A 17,778-nucleotide genomic window follows, 5' to 3' on the forward strand; every position below is an offset into this window, starting at 1 on the left:
TGTTTTTCTTAGTAGTTCATACAGTTTGAATCGCTTTGTTGATGATGTGTGCTGAAGGATGGGGGAAAGGATGAGTCTGATTCCATTACCTATATTTGGTTGAGGAAGGGAGTGGAGCTGCCTGACCTGCCCATAACCAATCCTGGATACTGAATATTATTGCCCCACTGCTGTTCCTGAGACCAGATCCAACAGTGAAAAAACATTGTTCAGAGCCAGTATTTCATCAAGACTAAGTCACTAGGCTGATGGAATATTGCTTCTTGGAGATAAATTATGCTTTTAATTTTGCAAATGCATCTGGAGCTGCAAAGGCACACACATCTAGATGTAAAATTAAGAGCAATGCCTTAGATTAGGAAGCATTCTAATTTGCATTCTGCTGAGCAGGATCAGTGGGCATGGAGTGGTCTGAATCCCTCAGTTTCTGCTGTTTAATATTCTGCGTCACAGTGACTATGCTATTGTGTTTTATTTTCCATAGTCACAATAGAAGCATGCTTATTTGCTTTAAATTAAAAATATATATCCTAATCAATAATATAAAGAAACATAGCTTAAGTGCTTTTTATTCAGCAAATGTGTGCCTGGCCTAGGAAGAAGGCTTGTGAAGATATTTAAATGGCAGCAGATTTCTCTCAAATCATGAAATTGATTTTCTTGAAGGTCCACAAACAGCAGAAGCTAAACTATCGATTTTTAAATGTGCTTTTTAATTTTTTGGTTGTTATTAAAAATAAGTTAAAATATTGTAAATGGCAAAAAACTGCCTTAGTAGGAATTGGAAATGGATAGAAGTCTATCCTCTTCCCAACAAAGCTCTCCTAATTTCTTTCTCTTTAAATGAAACTCATGAAGAAAAATCAAAATAATAGTCATACTCAACTGCACATAATAGTCATTAAAATAACAGTCATCAAAATAATAGTCATAATTAACTGCACACAATAATATATGCATGTATAAGTTTACTATATTTACACACATATACACATATATGCACAATATTGATGTACATAGGGATAGCACACCTTTCTATGTGTGTGTAGTTTAGAGATATGTACATGTGTGTACATGTGTATGTGTGTGTGTGTGTACATGTGTGCATGCATGTGTGTATATATGTATGTGTGTGTACGTGTGTGTACATATCTCTATACTCCACACACATAGAAACCCTCAGACATGAAGTTACATATACATATTGATGAACATAAGCCATGATAACATTCCTCTTAACCCAAATGCCAAATCCAATCCAGAAAACCCATTTATGAGAATTCTAAGCCAAACTCATTCATTCCTAACATAATATTAATTACAAAGTCCTCTCTCTTCCCTACTCTATCACTGTTCTTTCCCCTGCAATTGATATATGCCATTTGCTATCCAAATTCAAGTGTGCAGATGACTGTAGTCAGGAATTCATTTTTCACTAATATGAGTGACCAGTCCTATGATAAGCATCTCCAGACATTAAACGAAATTCAGCAAAACACAGTCTCATAAACCGTAAATCATTACTATGTCTATTCTTTCTTAGGACAACAAGGAGCTAATCTCTGTAGATTCCTAATTTTTAATTTATTTAGTTTCAAATGGAATAAAACAAAGGATAATGAAACCCTCTCTAAATGTGTTCAAGTTCTTTTAGGTGCAGATTAAAAATAATCTTGACTCTACTGGCCCACCACTCTTTGATATTGTGTGGTTGCTGGGTTACATTGAGATTTGTGAAGATCCACATAATTGGATTTTACAGTGTCTTCAAGTAGAATATTTCTAGGAGAAGAAACTGGAAAGTTTGTTCCTTTAATAAAAGCTGACCTTATTAATTCCTATCATCCATCAAGTTTATTTACTCAATGAATTCTTGTTAAAATGTCTATCCTTTGCTAGGTACCTTAGAGTTACACCATAGAGATAAAATGTGGGCAAGAATACTCATGGTTTCTGTCCTTATATTGCATACTGTCTAGAGCAGAAAAAGAAATGAATGAAATAAATAAGCACAGAAATACATGTAAAGCTACAATAGGAAAACCCTTTTTCTGAAAGAAATAGCTCTAAAGGAATTTAACTAATTTGAGGTTTAAAAATAATTTTCCTTGGAGCAGTGACATTTGAACTAAAATCTGAAGAATAAGTAATGTATGAGGTGATCTGAAAATAGCAACCACAGAGGTTTGCTCAGGCAGATTTACTCTACTAGATATTATATTAATATTTATATTATACTTACATAATGCGTTTCCCTCCAGAATGTAGCCTTTCTAGGATCAGGGACTTTGTTTTGTTTCCTGTTTACCTCCAGCACAGTCTGTCCTTGTGTATATTGGATGCTCAGTAATAATTGTTTTAATCATGAATTCTTGCTTAATACTTACAAGAGTCCTACAAGGCTAGTCATATCATAATCTCTCTTATTAATGAAAATGTTAAGGCCAGGGTGGGTATGTGACTCTCTCAAAGTCAACAGGATTCACACAGATACATTTGACTCTTAAATACTCTGCCTTCCTGTCTCTGAACTGACACCATTATAATCTAAATGGGATATCACATGGAAAAACAGCAGACATTCCCAGCAGTAGAGAAATGGTCAATCAAGCAAATTGTGTTGTAATGTTATATGATGATATATAGTAATAAAATACAATTGAATATGTTATTAATATAATCTCCAATGAACATTGCATATATAGACATGCTATATAAAATAATGTGTTCTTAAAAATATATGTTAGTGCTTCTTACATGCATAGGCCCTGCTAGATATAATGGGGTACACAAAAATCATTCTGATGTGTATCTTATCTTCAGATTTCTTATAATCTGCTTATAATCACAGTATCGACTGTGAAAATATTTTCCTCCCTTTATTTTCTACTAGTGGCAGAACTTCAAGTAAGTGAATAAATATCTAACACTTAGATTTTTTAATTTTATTTTTAATTGACATAATATTTATAGATTTTTATAGGGTATAGTGTGATGTTTTTATACCTGTACACATTGTGTAATGATTGAATCAAGGCATTTAGTTTATCCATCACCTCAAACATTTATCATTTTTTTGTAATGAGAATGTTCAGAACCTTCTCTTCTACTTATATTGATGTATACTATGTAATATTTTTTAGCTATAGTCATTCTATCTTATTATACCTCCTACTGGTAACTGTACATTTTGACCCATCTCTTCCCCTATCCCCCTTCCCTTTACCCTCCTCAGCCTCTTGTAACCACTATTCTATTCTGTACATCCATGAAATAAGTTTTCTTAAATTCTGAAAATGAGTGAAATCATGTGACATTTATCTTTTTGTGCCTGGATTTTTTTTTAATATTATGTCCTCCAGATTTATCCATGTTGCCAATGCTGCAAGTGACAGGATTTCATCTTTATTATATGACCAAATAGGGTTCCATTGTGTATATATACCACATTTTCTTTGTCCACTCATCTGTTGATGGACACTTAGGTTGATTCCATATCTTGGCTATTGTGAATAGTGCTTCAATAAACATGACAGTTCAGATATCTCTTAGCCATACTGATTTCATTTCTTTTGGATAAGTGGGATTACTGGATTATATGGTAGTTCTATTTTTAATTTTCTAGAAACCTCCATTTTGTTTTCCATAACAGCTGTAGTAATTTACATTCCCACCAACAGCATACAGGCAAGCCTTGTTTTATTGTGCTTCACTTTATTGTGCCCCATGGATATTGCATTTTTCAAAAATTTAAGGTTGATGACAATCTTGTGTCAAGCAAGTCTATCCATGCCATTTTTCGAAAGTATGTGCTCACTTCATGCCATTATGTCACACTTTGGTAATTCTCACAATATTTCAAATCTTTAAATTATCATAATATCTGTTATAATATTATATCTGTTATGACATTATGACATGATTTTGTCATTATTAACTATTATTAAGTCATTATTATGACATTATTACAGACATGTATCCAGTGATCTTTGATATTACCATTGTAATTGTTTTTAGGACACCATGAACCACACCCATATAAGATGACAAACTTAACGGATAAAAGTTGTGTGTGTTCTGACCACTCCAATGACCAGTTGTTCTTTTATCTCTCTTCTATTCAGGTCTCCCTATTCTTTGAGACACAAGAATATTGAAATTAGGCCAATTAATAACCCTACAATGGCCTGTAAGTATTCAAATGAAAAACAAAGTTGCATGTCTCTGACTTTAAATAAAAAGCTAGAAATGATTAAGCTTAGTAAAGGGACGTGTCAAAAGCTGAAATAAGCCAAAAGCTAGTCTCTTGCATCAAACCACCAAGTTGTAAATGCAAAGGAAATGTTCTTGAAGGAAGTTAAAATTGCTACTTCAGGGAACACACAAATGATAAGGAAGTGGAACAATATTATTGCTGATATGAAGAAAGTTTTTTTTTTTTTGAGACAGTCTCGCTCTGTTGCCCAGGCTGGAGTGCAGTGGCGCAATCTCAGCTCACTGCAATCTCCGCCTCCCGGGTTCACGCCATTCTCCTGCCTCAGCCTCTCCGAGTAGCTGGGACTACAGGCGCCCGCCACCACGCCCAGCTAATTTTTTGTATTTTTAGTAGAGACGGGGTTGCACCGTGGTCTCGATCTCCTGACCTCGTGATCCGCCCGCCTCGGCCTCCCAAAGTGCTGGGATTACAAGCATGAGCCACCGTGCCCGGCCTGAAGAAAGTTTTAGTGGTCTACTTAGATTAAACCAGCCACAATATTCCCTTAAGTCAAAACCTAATCCAGGGCAAGTCCCTAACTCTCTTTAATTCTATGACAGCTGAGAAAGGTAAGGAAGCTGCAGAAGAAAAGTCTGAAGCTAGCAGGAATTGTTTCATTAAGTTTAAGAGAAGAAGTCATCTCCATAACATAAAAGTGCAAGGTGAAGCAGAAAGAGTTAATGTAGAACCTGCAGCGAGTTACCCAGAAGACCTAGCTACTAAGATAATTCATGAAGTTGGCTACCCTAAATAACAGATTTTCATTAAAGACAAAATAGCCTTATATTGAAAAATATTCCATCTAGGACTTTCTTAGCTAGAAAGTAGAAGTCAATGCCTGGCTTCAAAGTTTCAAAGGACAGGCTGACTCTTGTTAGGAGGTAATGTAGTTGGTGACTTTAGGTTGAAGCCAATGTGCATTAACCATTCCAAAACTACTAGTGCCTTAAGAATTATACTGAATCTTCTTTGCCTGTGTTCTGTAAATGGAACAATGAAGCATGGATCACAGTACATATGTTTATAAAATGGTTTACTGAATATTTTAAGCTCACTGTTGAGACCTACTGCTCAGAAAAAAGATTTTTTCAAAATATTACTGTCACTGACAATGCATCTCATCACCCAAGAATCCTGATGGAGATGTATAAGGAGATAAACATTTTCATGCTTGCTAGCCTATCATATATTTTGCAGCCCATAGAGCAAAGAGTCATTTTGACTTACAAGTTTTATTATTTAAGAAATACATTTCATAAGGCTGTAGCTACATAGATAGGGATTGCAATGAAGCATGTGGACAAAGTAAAATGAAAAATTTCTGGAAATAATTCACCATTTTAGATGCCAAAAAGAACATTTGTGATTCATGGGAGAAGCTCAAAATATCAACATTAACAGGAGCTTGGAAGAAGTTGATTTCAATCATCTTGGATGGCTTTAAGGAGTTCAAGACATCAATGGAGAAAGTAACCGCAGACGTGGTAGAAAAAGCAAGAGAACTTGAATTAAAAGTGGAGCATGATGATGTGACTGAATTGCTGCAATCTGCTGATAAAATGTCAACCAATGAAGAGTCGTTTCTTGTGAATGAGCAAAGAAAGTAGGTTTTTGTTATGGAATCTACTTCTGGTGAAGATGCTATGAACATAATTTAAATGATAAGAACATATTTAGAATATTATGTAAGCTTAGTTAATAAAGCAATGGCATGTTGCAAAAACCATGATGGTATTCTCCCACATTTTCGTGTAGCAGTTTTTATGGTGTAGGATCTTACATTTAAGAACCTTATCCATTTTGAGTTGACTTATGTATATGATGAGAGAGAATGGTCTAATTTCATTCTTCTGCATGTGTATATCTAATTTTCTCACCATTTAGTGAAGAGATTTTTCTTCCTCCACTGTGTGTTCTTTGTGACTTTGTCAAAAATCAGTTGGCTGAAAGTGTGCAGATTTGCCTCTCTGTTCTCTGTTCTATTTCACTGGTCTGTATGTCTATTTGAATGCTAATACCATACTGTTTTGGTTACCATAGCTTTACAGTATATTTTTAGATCAGGTAGTGTAATACCTCTGGCTTTGTTCCTTTTACTCAAGATTGCTTTGGCTATTCAGGGTACTTTGTGGTTCCATACAAATTTAGAATTGTTTTCTATTTTTGTGAAGAATGCTATTGATATTTTGATAGAGATTTCACTGACTCTGTAGATTGCCTTGGGCAAATGGACATTTTAATAATACTATTTCTTCCAAGCCATACAAATGGGGTATCTTTTCATATATTTTTGACCCCTTCAATTTTTAAAATCAATGTTTTATAGTTTCTATTGTAAAGTTCTTTCACCTTCTTGGTTAAATTTATTCCTAGGTATGCATTTTCTTTATCTTGCAGCTATTGTAAATGGTATCTTAATATCTTTCTTTAGATAGCTTGCTATGGTGATATATAAGTGCTGCTTTTTTTGTATGTTAATTTTGTATCCTGAAAATGTACTGTATTTGTTTATTAGTTCTGTTTTTAGTGGAGTCTTTGGGTTTTTTTTTAATATATAAGATTATGTCACTTCAAACAGGAAAAATTTACTGTCTCCTTTCTAATTTGCATGTCTTTATTTCTTTGTTTTGCCTTATTGCTCTAGCTAGGAATTCCAGTACTCAATTGAATAAAAGTGGTGAAAGTAGGCATCCTTGTCTTGTTCCAGATCTTTGGGAAAAGCTTTCATGTTTTCACTATTCAGTATGATGTTACTTGTGAGTTTGTCATATATGGCTTTCATTACGTGGAGGTATGTTTCCTCTATAATTAAAGGAATTCCCTCCAATTTTTGAAATCATTTGAAAAAAATTGATATTAATTTTTCTTTTAGTGTTTGATATAATTCACCAGTTAAGCCCTCAGGTTCTGGGCTTTTCTTTGATGAAACACTTTTTATTATTGACTTCATCTTTTTCCTTGTTATTGATTTGTTTAGATTTTCTATTTCTTCATGATTCAGTCTTGGTAGATTGTATGCACCTAGGCATTTATCAATTTCTTCTAGATTATTCAATTTGTTGCCATATAATTGCTCATAGTAGTCTCTTATGATGATTTTTGTTTCTGTGATATCAGTTGTAATGTCTCCCTTTTCATTTCTGATTTTACTTAATTGAGTCTTCTATCTATTTTCTTAGTCTAGCTAAAGGGTTTTCAATTTTGTCTTTTCAAAAAACTGTTCGTTTCATTGATGTTTTATAGGTTTTCATCTCTATTTTGTTTATTTTTGCTCTGATCCCTATTATTTACTTCCTTCTACTAATTTTGGATTTAGTTCATTCTTGTTTTTCCAATTCATTTTGCTGCAATATTAGATTGTTTATTTGAGAACTTTCTAAATTTTTGATATATTTGTCTTAAAGCTGCTTTTGCTGTAGCTCATAGGTTTTGGTATGTTGTGTTTCCATTTTCATTTTTCTAAAGAAATTTTTTAATCTCTTAAAAATTTTTTTATTGCTGGAGCCACTATTTAGGAGTATGTTGTTTAGTTTACATGTGTTAGTATAGCTTCCAAAAGTTCCTTCTGTTATTAATTTCTAGTTTTATTCTATTCCAGTCTGAAAAAATACTTGATCAGATTTTGATATTGAAAAACTTGCTAATACTTGTTTTGTTGCCTACCACATTATCATTTTTGGAGAAAGTTCCATGTGATGATAAGAAGAATGTGTATTCTGAAACTGTTGAATGGAATGTTCTGTAAATATCTGTTAGGTCCATTTGATATAAAGTGCAGTTTAAAACTGACGTTTCTTTGTTAATTTTATGTGTGGGTTTTGATGATCTGTTCATTGCTGAAAGTGGAGTGTGAAAGTCCCCTATCATTATTGTATTGCAGTCTACTTTCCAGTTAGATCTAATAATGTTTGCTTTATATATCTGTGTGTTCTGGTGTTCAGCTTGCATATATTTATAATTGTTATGCCTTCTTGCTGAATTGGCCTTTTTATTATTGTATAATAATCATAATTTTCTCTTTTTATAGTCTTCATTTTAAAGTTTATTCTATCTGATACAAATATAGTGACTCTTGCTCGCTTTGGTTTTCATTTGCATAGAATATTACTTTCCATACCCTTTATTTTCAGTTAATATGTGCCCTTACCAGTGAGAGGCATCCCTTGTGGGCAGTATAGAGTGAGTCCTGTTTGTCTTTCTTTTTCAATACATTCATTCACTCTATATCTTTTTATTGGAGAGTTTAATCCATTTACACTCAAAGTTATTTTTGATAGATAAATACTTATTTATGCCATTTAGTTGACTGTTTTCTGTTATTTTGTAGACCTTTTCTTTCTCTTTTGTTGTTTACCTTTGTTATTTGGTGGTTTTCTGTAGTGATAAGCTTAGACTCTTTTCTCTTTTTCATTTGTGTTTCTGCTGTCATTTTTTATTTTCTTTGTAGTTCCTTTGAGGCTTATATAACAAATCTTATCGTTATAGAAGACTATTTCAAATTGGTAACAATTTAACTTTGATTGCACACAAGTATTCTAGACTTTTACTCTCTTCCACGAAATTGGTAATTTTGTTGCCTTAATTTACATCTTTTTATACTGTGCATTCCTTAAAACTTCATAGCTATAGTTTTTTTCATTATTTTTATTTTTTATTGCACTTTAAGTTCTGGGATACATGTGCAGAACTTTCAGGTTTGTTACAAATGTATACATGTGCCATGCTGGTTTGCTGCATCCATTAACCCATCATCTAGGTTTTAAGCCCTGCATGCATTAGGTATTTCTTCTAAACCCCTCCCTCTCCTTGCTCCCTACCCCACTGGCAGGCCCTGGTGTGTGATGTTCCCCTCTCTGTGTCCATGTGTTCTCATTGTTCAACTCTCACTTGTAAGTGAGAACATGCAGTGTTTGGATTTCTGTTCCTGTGTTAGTTTGCTGAGAATGATGGTTTCCAGCATCATCCATATCCCTGCGAAGGACATGAACTCATTCTTTTTTATGGTTGTATAGTATTCCATGGTGTATATGTGCCACATTTTCTTTATCCAGTCTATCATTGATGAGTAGTTGGGTTGGTTCCGAGTCTTTGCTATTGGGAATAGTGCTGCAATAAACATACGTGTGCATGTGTCTTCATAGTAGAATGATTTATAATCCTTTGGGTAGATATCCAGTAATGGGTTGCTGGGTCAAATGCTATTTCTGGTTCTAGATCCTTGAGGAATTGCCACACTGTCTTCCACAATGGTTCAACAAATTTACACTCCCACCAACAGTGTAAAAGCGTTTCTATTTCTAGCTCTATTTCTAATTGACCATTTTGACTTGTCAGCTTCACACTGGAGATTTAAAACATTGCGTATCACCATTACAGTAATCTGAATTTTATTATGCATTTATTTGTACAGTTGAATTTTATACTTTCATATGGTTTTGGTAGCAATTAATGTTCTTTTGCTTCTGGTTAAAGCACTCCCTTACAGATTTCTTGTAAGGCTGGTCTAGTCAAGATAATTTCCTTCAGCTTTTGCTTGTCTGAAAAAGACTTTTTTCTCCTTCATTTCTGAAAGATAGCTTTGCTGGAAATAGTGTCCCTGACTGACAGTATTTTGTTGTTGTTGCTGTTTTCAGCACTTTGAAATATCTCATTCTCTCTTGGCTTGCAAAGTTTTTGCTGAGAAATCTACTAATAGTCTAATCAAGATTGCCTTATGTATGACTTGATACTTTTGTGTTGCTGATTTTTGAATTATCTTTTTGTGTTTGATTTTTGAATTATCTTTTTGTCTTTGATTTTTGACAGTTTAATCATAATGTGCCTCAGAGAGGAACTCTAATTAGGTCTTTTGAGCTTCATCAATCTGAATGTCTATATCATCACTCCCTAAAATTCAGAAATTTTCAGCTGTTATTTCCTTACTAATCTTTTTGTACCTTTCTTGTTTTCTTTTTTTCTAGAACTTCCATAATACAGATAACTGTTATCTTAATGGTGTCCATTTTCATTCGTTTTTCTTTTTCATCTTACTTAGTTATTTTATATGATTTGTCTGTAGCTCAGGAATTATTTCTTCTGCTTGATCCAGTCTGCTGTTGAAGCTCTCAATTATATTTTTAAATCTGTTTCATTGACATAGTTCTTGCCAAGATTTCCATTTCTTAGATGCTTATAATATCTATCTCTTTGTTGAATTTATCAGGCAGATCAGGAATTGCTTTCCTGATTTCATTGAATTATCTATCTCCTGTGCCTTGCTGAGTTTTCTTAAGACCATTATTTTGATTTTTTTCAGGCAATTCATACGTTTCATTGATGGTGTGTCAGTCACTGAAGAGTTATTGTCTTACTTTGTTGGTATTATATTTTCTTGCTTTTTCATGTTTTATTTTTCCTCTGTTGATACTTGTGCATCTTATAGAATGGTTAGCTCTTCCAATTTTATAGAATGGCTTTTGTATTAAAATATTTTTACCTGCAAATACGTTATAGGGTTTCAGTTAGGTAGGATGTGTTCACTTTGGTTTTGCATAGGAGTATTAGTGTAGTCTCCATGCAGTTTCTTCAGCTATAGTCAATGTCAATGAAGTCTGTGAGTGCCTTAGTGGCCTAGGCTGTAGGAGTTGCTATGATGGCTGGGGCACTACCTCTCTGCTGAGGGTGAGAGTGATGGGATGCTCTGAATGCTGTGGGTGTGCAGGGACTTCTTTGCTACTGGTATGCCTGCCTGATGGGGTTTGAAGCACCAGGCTGTTCCATCAAGCTCTAAAGGTATTCAGTAGCTGTTTTTCTGCCATGTTTGTCACGGTCTCTCTGTTGAGCATAGCCTCCTGATTTTTGTGGAAAGAACACCTTATTGGCTCAGTTGTTAGTGTTCTGTTCTGCTAAGCGTAGGATCTGAGTAGTTGGACTTGGGCTGCTGTAGTCACTGGGATGGGGAAGATGGACTGCCTTTTAGGCAGTTTATTCCCAGGGGGTCAGGAGCTATAGTAACTTCTCAGCTGGAGAATGATACACTACCATTTGTGAGCATAATATAAGGGCAGCAGAGCCTCAGGAAAAGGGAGATGCATTGACTACTGTCTTCTGTCATAAGACATACTCTCACAATGGCTCTGATCTCTAGATAATGTCTTACAGCCACAGCAGTTTGGATCACAGTGGAGAGGGGGCACAAAATAGGCTCCATCTTTGGAATTATGCAACCATGTGGGCTTTTTTGGCAGCTCCCTATACTGGGCTCAGGGCCTGGGAGGACTGCAGGGTTCTTCTGCAGCAAAGACTGTAGGTGTCTGCAGCTTTCATGGAGGTTGCTGGGGAGCCTCCTGCTTATCTTTATTTGCAGAGAGAGTCCCTCCTGGTTCAGACCCAATCCAAACTGAGAAAGTGGAGACAGGTGGCAAAGGCAGGGTGTTTTGTTCCCTTTTACGTGCATCTATCCTGAATCTCTGTGCTCTACAGGACTTCTGGCACTCCCCTGCTGTACTAAAATGCTTTCTTTCAAATACTCCATCAAAATATCATTGTTTGTTTATGTTTTTGGTCTTTTTTGTGGGGGAGACAAGCATTAGGTGCCTCAGTAGCAGATGCGATCAACTGGAAGAAAGGGTATCACTGATGGAAGGTGAAATGAATGAAATGAAGCAAGAAGGGGACTTTAGAGAAAAAAAGAATAAAAAGAAACAAACAAAGCCTCCAAGAAATTTGGCACTATGTGAAAAGACCAAACCTACATCTGATTGGTGTACCTGAAAATGACGGGGAGAATGGAACCAAGTTGGAAAACACTCTGCAAGATATTATCCAGGAGAACTTTCCCAATTTAGCAAGGCAGGCCAACATTCAGATTCAGGAAATACAGAGAATGCCACAAAGATATTCCTCGAGAAGAGCAACTCCAAGACACATAATTGTCAGATTCACAAAAGTTGAAATGAAGGAAAAAAATGTTAAGGGCAGCCAGAGAGAAAGGTTGGGTTACCCGCAAAGGGAAGCCCATCAGACTAACAGCTGATCTCTCAGCAGAAACTCTACAAGCCAGAAGAGAGTGGGGGCCGATATTCAACATTCTTAAAGAAAAGAATTTTCAACCCAGAATTTCATATCCAGCCAAACTAAGCTTCATAAGTGAAGGGGAAATAAAATACTTTACATACAAGCAAATGCTGAGTGATTTTGTCACCACCAGGCCTGCCCTAAAAGAGCTCCTGAAGGAAGCACTAAACATGGAAAGGAACAACCGGTACCAGCCACTGCAAAAACATGCCAAATTGTAAAGACCATTGAGGCTAGGAAGAAACTGCATCAACTAATGAGCAAAATAACCAACTAACATCATAATGACAGGATCAGATTCACACATAACAATATTAACGTTAAATGTAAATGGGCTAAATGCTCCAATTAAAAGACACAGACTGGCAAACTGGATAAGGAGTCAGGACCCATCAGTGTGCTGTATCCAGGAAACCCATCTCATGTGCAGAGACACACATAGACTCAAAATAAAGGGATGGAGGAAGATCTATCAAGCAAATGGAAAACAAAAAAAGGCAGGGGTTGCAATCCTAGTCTCTGATAAAATAGACTTTAAACCAACAAAGATCAAAAGAGACAAAAAAGGCCATTACATAATGGTAAAGGGATCAATTCAACAAGAAGAGCTAACTATCCTAAATATATATGCACCCCACACAGGAGCACCCAGATTCATAAAGCAAGTCCTGAGTGACCTACAAAGGGACTTAAACTCTCACACAATAATAATGGGAGATTTTAACACCCCACTGTCAACATTAAACAGATCAATGAGACAGAAAGTTAACAAGGATATCCAGGAATTGAACTCAGCTCTGCACAAAGTGGACCTAATAGACATCTACAGAACTCTCCACCCCAAATCAACAGAATATACATTTTTTTCAGCACCACACCACATCTATTCCAAAATTCACCACATAGTTGGAAGTAAAGCTCTCCTCAGCAAATGTAAAAGAACAGAAATTATAACAAACTGTCTCTCAGACCACAGTGCAATCAAACTAGAACTCAGGATCAAGAAACTCACTCAAAACCACTCAACTACATGGAAACTGAACAACCTGCTCCTGAATGACTATTGGGTACATAACGAAATGAAGGCAGAAATAAAGATGTTCTTTGAAACCAACGAGAACAAAGACACAACATACCAGAATCTCTGGGACACGTTCAAAGCAGTGTGTAGAGGGAAATTTATAGCACTGAATGCCCACAAGAGAAAGCAGGAAAGATCCAAAATTGACACCATAACATCACAATTAAAAGAACTAGAAAAGCAAGAGCAAACACATTCAAAAGCTAGCAGAAGGCTAGAAATAACTAAAATCAGAGCAGAAATGAAGGAAATAGAGACACAAAAAACCCTTCAAAAAATTAATGAATCCAGGAGCTGGTTTTTTGAAAAGATCAACAAAATTGATAGACTGCTAGCAAGATTAATAAAGAAGAAAAGAGAGAAGAATCAAATAGATGCAATAAAAAATGAAAAAGGGGATATTACCACCGATCCCACAGAAATACAATCTACCATCAGAGAATACTACAAACACCTCTATGCAAATAAACTAGAAAATCTAGAAGAAATGGATAAATTCCTCGACAAATACACCCTCCCAAGACTAAACCAGGAAGAAGTTGAATCTCTGAATAGACCATTAACAGGCTCTGAAATTGTGGCAATAATCAATAGCTTACCAACCAAAAAGAGTCCAGGACCTGATGGATTCACAGCTGAATTCTACCAGAGGTACAAGGAGGAACTGGTACCATTCCTTCTGAAACTATTCCAATCGATAGAAAAAGAGGGAATCCTCCCTAACACATTTTATGAAGCCAGCATTGTCCTGATACCAAAGCCTGGCAGAGACAACCAAAAAAGAGAATTTCACACCAATATCCTTGATTAACATTGATGCAAAAATCCTCAGTAAAATACTGGGAAACCTAATCCAGCAGCACATCAAAAAGCTTATCCACCATGATCAAGTGGGCTTCATCCCTGGGATGCAAGGCTGGTTCAACATATGCAAATCAATAAATGTAATCCAGCATATAAACAGAACCAAAGACAAAAACCACATGATTATCTCAATAGATGCAGAAAAGGCCTTTGACAAAATTCAACAACCCTTCATGCTAAAAACTCTCAATAAATTAGGTATTGATGGGACATATCTCAAAATAATAAGAGCTATCTATGACAAACCCACAGACAATATCATACTGAATGGGCAAAAACTGGAAGCATTCCCTCTGAAAACTGGCACAAGACAGGGATGCCCTCTCTCACCACTCCTATTCAACATAGTGCTGGAAGTTCTGGCCAGAGCAATCAGGCAGGAGAAGGAAATAAAGGGTATTCAATTAGGAAAAGAGGAAGTCAAATTGTCCCTGTTTGCAGATGACATGATTGTATATCTAGAAAACCCCATTGTCTCAGCCCAAAATCTCCTTAAGCTGATAAACAACTTCAGCAAAGTCTCAGGATACAAAATCAATGTACAAAAATCCAAGCATTCTTGTACACCAATCACAGACAAACAGCCAAATCATGAGTGAACTCCCATTCACAATTGCTTCAAAGAGAATAAAATACCTAGGAATCCAACTTACAAGGGATGTGAAGGACCTCTTCAAGGAGAACTACAAACCACTGCTCAATGAAATAAAGGAGGATACCAACAAATGGAAGAACATTCCATGCTCATGGTTTGGAAGAATCAATATCGTGAAAATGGCCATACTGCCCAAGGTAATTTATACATTCAATGCCATCCCCATCAAGCTACCAATGACTTTCTTCACAGAATTGGAAAAAACTACTTTAAAGTTCATATGGAACCAAAAATGAGCCCGCATCGCCAAGTCAATCCTAAGCCAAAAGAACAAATCTGGAGGCATCACGCTACCTGACTTCAAACTATACTACAAGGCTACAGTAACCAAAACAGCATGGTACTGGTACCACAACAGAGACATAGATCAATGGAACAGAACAGAGCCCTCAGAAATGATGCCGCATATCTACAACTATTTGATCTTTGACAAACCTGACAAAAACAAGCAATGGGGAAAGGATTCCCTATTTAATAAATGGTGCTGGGAAAACTGGCTAGCCATATGTAGAAAGCTGCAACTGGATCCCTTCCTTACACCTTATACAAAAATTAATTCAAGATGGATTAAAGACTTAAATGTTAGACCTAAAATCATTAAAATCCTACAAGAAAACCTAGGCAATACCATTCAGGATATAGGCGTGGGCAAGAACTTCGTGTCTAAAACACCAAAAGCAATGGCAACAAAAGCCAAAATTGACAAATGGGATCTCATTAAACTAAAGAGCTTCTGCACAGCAAAAGAAACTACCATCAGAGTGAACAGGCAACCTACAGAATGGGAGAAAATTTTTGCAACCTACTCATCTGACAAAGGGCTAATATCCAGAATCTACAATGAACTCAAACAAATTGACAAGAAAAAAACAAACAACCCCATCAAAAAGTGGGCAAAGGACATGAACAGACACTTCTCAAAAGAAGACATTTATGCAGCCAAAAAACACATGAAGAAATGCTCATCATCACTGGCCATCAGAGAAATGCAAATCAAAACCACAGTGAGATACCATCTCACACCAGTTAGAATGGCCATCATTAAAAAATCAGGAAACAACAGGTGCTGGAGAGGATGTGGAGAAATAGGAACACTTTTACACTGTTGGTGGGACTGTAAACTAGTTCAACCATTGTGGAAGTCAGTGTGGCGATTCCTCAGGGATCTAGAACTAGAAATACCATTTGACCCAGCCATCCCATTACTGGGTATATACCCAAAGGTGTATAAATCATGCTGCTATAAAGACACATGCACACGTATGTTTATTGCGGCACTATTCACAATTGCAAAGACTTGGAACCAACCCAAATGTCCAACAACAATAGACTGGATTAAGAAAATGTGGCACATATACACCATGGAATACTATGCAGCCATAAAAAAAATGATGAGTTCATGTCCTTTGTAGGGACATGGATGAAACTGGAAAACATCATTCTCAGTAAACTATCGCAAAGACAAAAAACCAAACACCGCATGTTCTCACTCATAGGTGGGAATTGAACAATGAGAACTCATGGACACAGGAAGGGGAACATCACACTCCGGGGACAGTTGTGGGGTTGGGGGAGGGGGGAGGGACAGCATTAGGAGATATACCTAATGCTAAATGACGAGTTAATGGGTGCAGGAAATCAACATGGCACATGGATACATATGTAACAAACCTGCGCATTGTGCACATGTACCCTAAAACCTAAAGTATAATAAAAAAAAAATTAAAAAAAAAGATCAAACCCATCAGTATCATTATGAACAATCAACAAGGAAATATTGAGAAGGAAGATGTAAATAAGTTAGTATTAAACAAAACTGAGCATTGATATTTTACGCTGCTTTTATAGAGACAATCAGATCACCAGTCAAGGGCTTTGGTTACATAGGTTAACCCCTGAAACGTGCCACATCAGCTCCACTAATTAAAGATCAGGGAATTTCACTGAAACCATTAATGACATGGACTGCTGACAGAATGCCCTTTCTAGGCTGTTAAATGAGCAAGACCTTGGTTAGCAGTCATTACCAGTTTGGAATGAATTACTTGCTTCTCTTTCATACTGCACCCTTAGGAAGTCTTAATGGGCAATGTGTTTTATTTTTCTAGATTTAGCAATCACACAAGATAATGATGCAACAAGGTCTACATTGTCTTACCTTGGAGACCCCTGCCTGCTCAATATGTTCAACAGTTATGTTTGGGAGGTCCCAGTCTCATCAAGAAATTTCAACCTCTAACAAACCAAGCAAAACTATTATGTAATTTGTTGTGTTATCCTCAGAGCAAACTTTTTAAGCATCTGAAACATCCTCAGAAATCTCCCACTCTACTCTAATCAGCCTTGCTAACAAATAATGCTTATGGCACTATTTAAAATAGAACTGTAACAACAAAGAATTTCCCCTTTTTTAAAAATTTAATTGAATTTAATTTTTTAAGTTCTGTGGTACATGTGCAGGATGTGCAGGTTTGTGACATAGGTAAATGTGTACCATGGTGGTTTGCTGCACCTGTTAAACCATCAGCTAGGTATTAAGTCTATTTGCCAATAATACACATGCATTATTTCATTTCCTCTTTACAGTATCCATGTAGGTCATTATTATTATCACTATTTCAAAGATAATGAAATGGAGACTCAGAGAGGATTAAGGGACTCACAGTGGCATATGATAAGAACCTGGGAAAATCTGGATTAAAATCCAGGTCTGCCTTATATACATTTATTCATTCAGCAAGTATTTGCTGAGCACTGTCCATACACTAGCATTTACTCTAGAAGCTTGGAATACAGCATTGAACAAAACACAAAAATTCCTTCTATGTGAATTGATGACTGGATTTCACAATGTGAATATCATTGCTG

Source organism: Hylobates moloch, unplaced genomic scaffold (genome assembly GCF_009828535.3).
Source record: "Hylobates moloch isolate HMO894 unplaced genomic scaffold, HMol_V3 SCAFFOLD_10, whole genome shotgun sequence".
In the NCBI taxonomy this organism is placed as follows: domain Eukaryota; kingdom Metazoa; phylum Chordata; class Mammalia; order Primates; family Hylobatidae; genus Hylobates; species Hylobates moloch.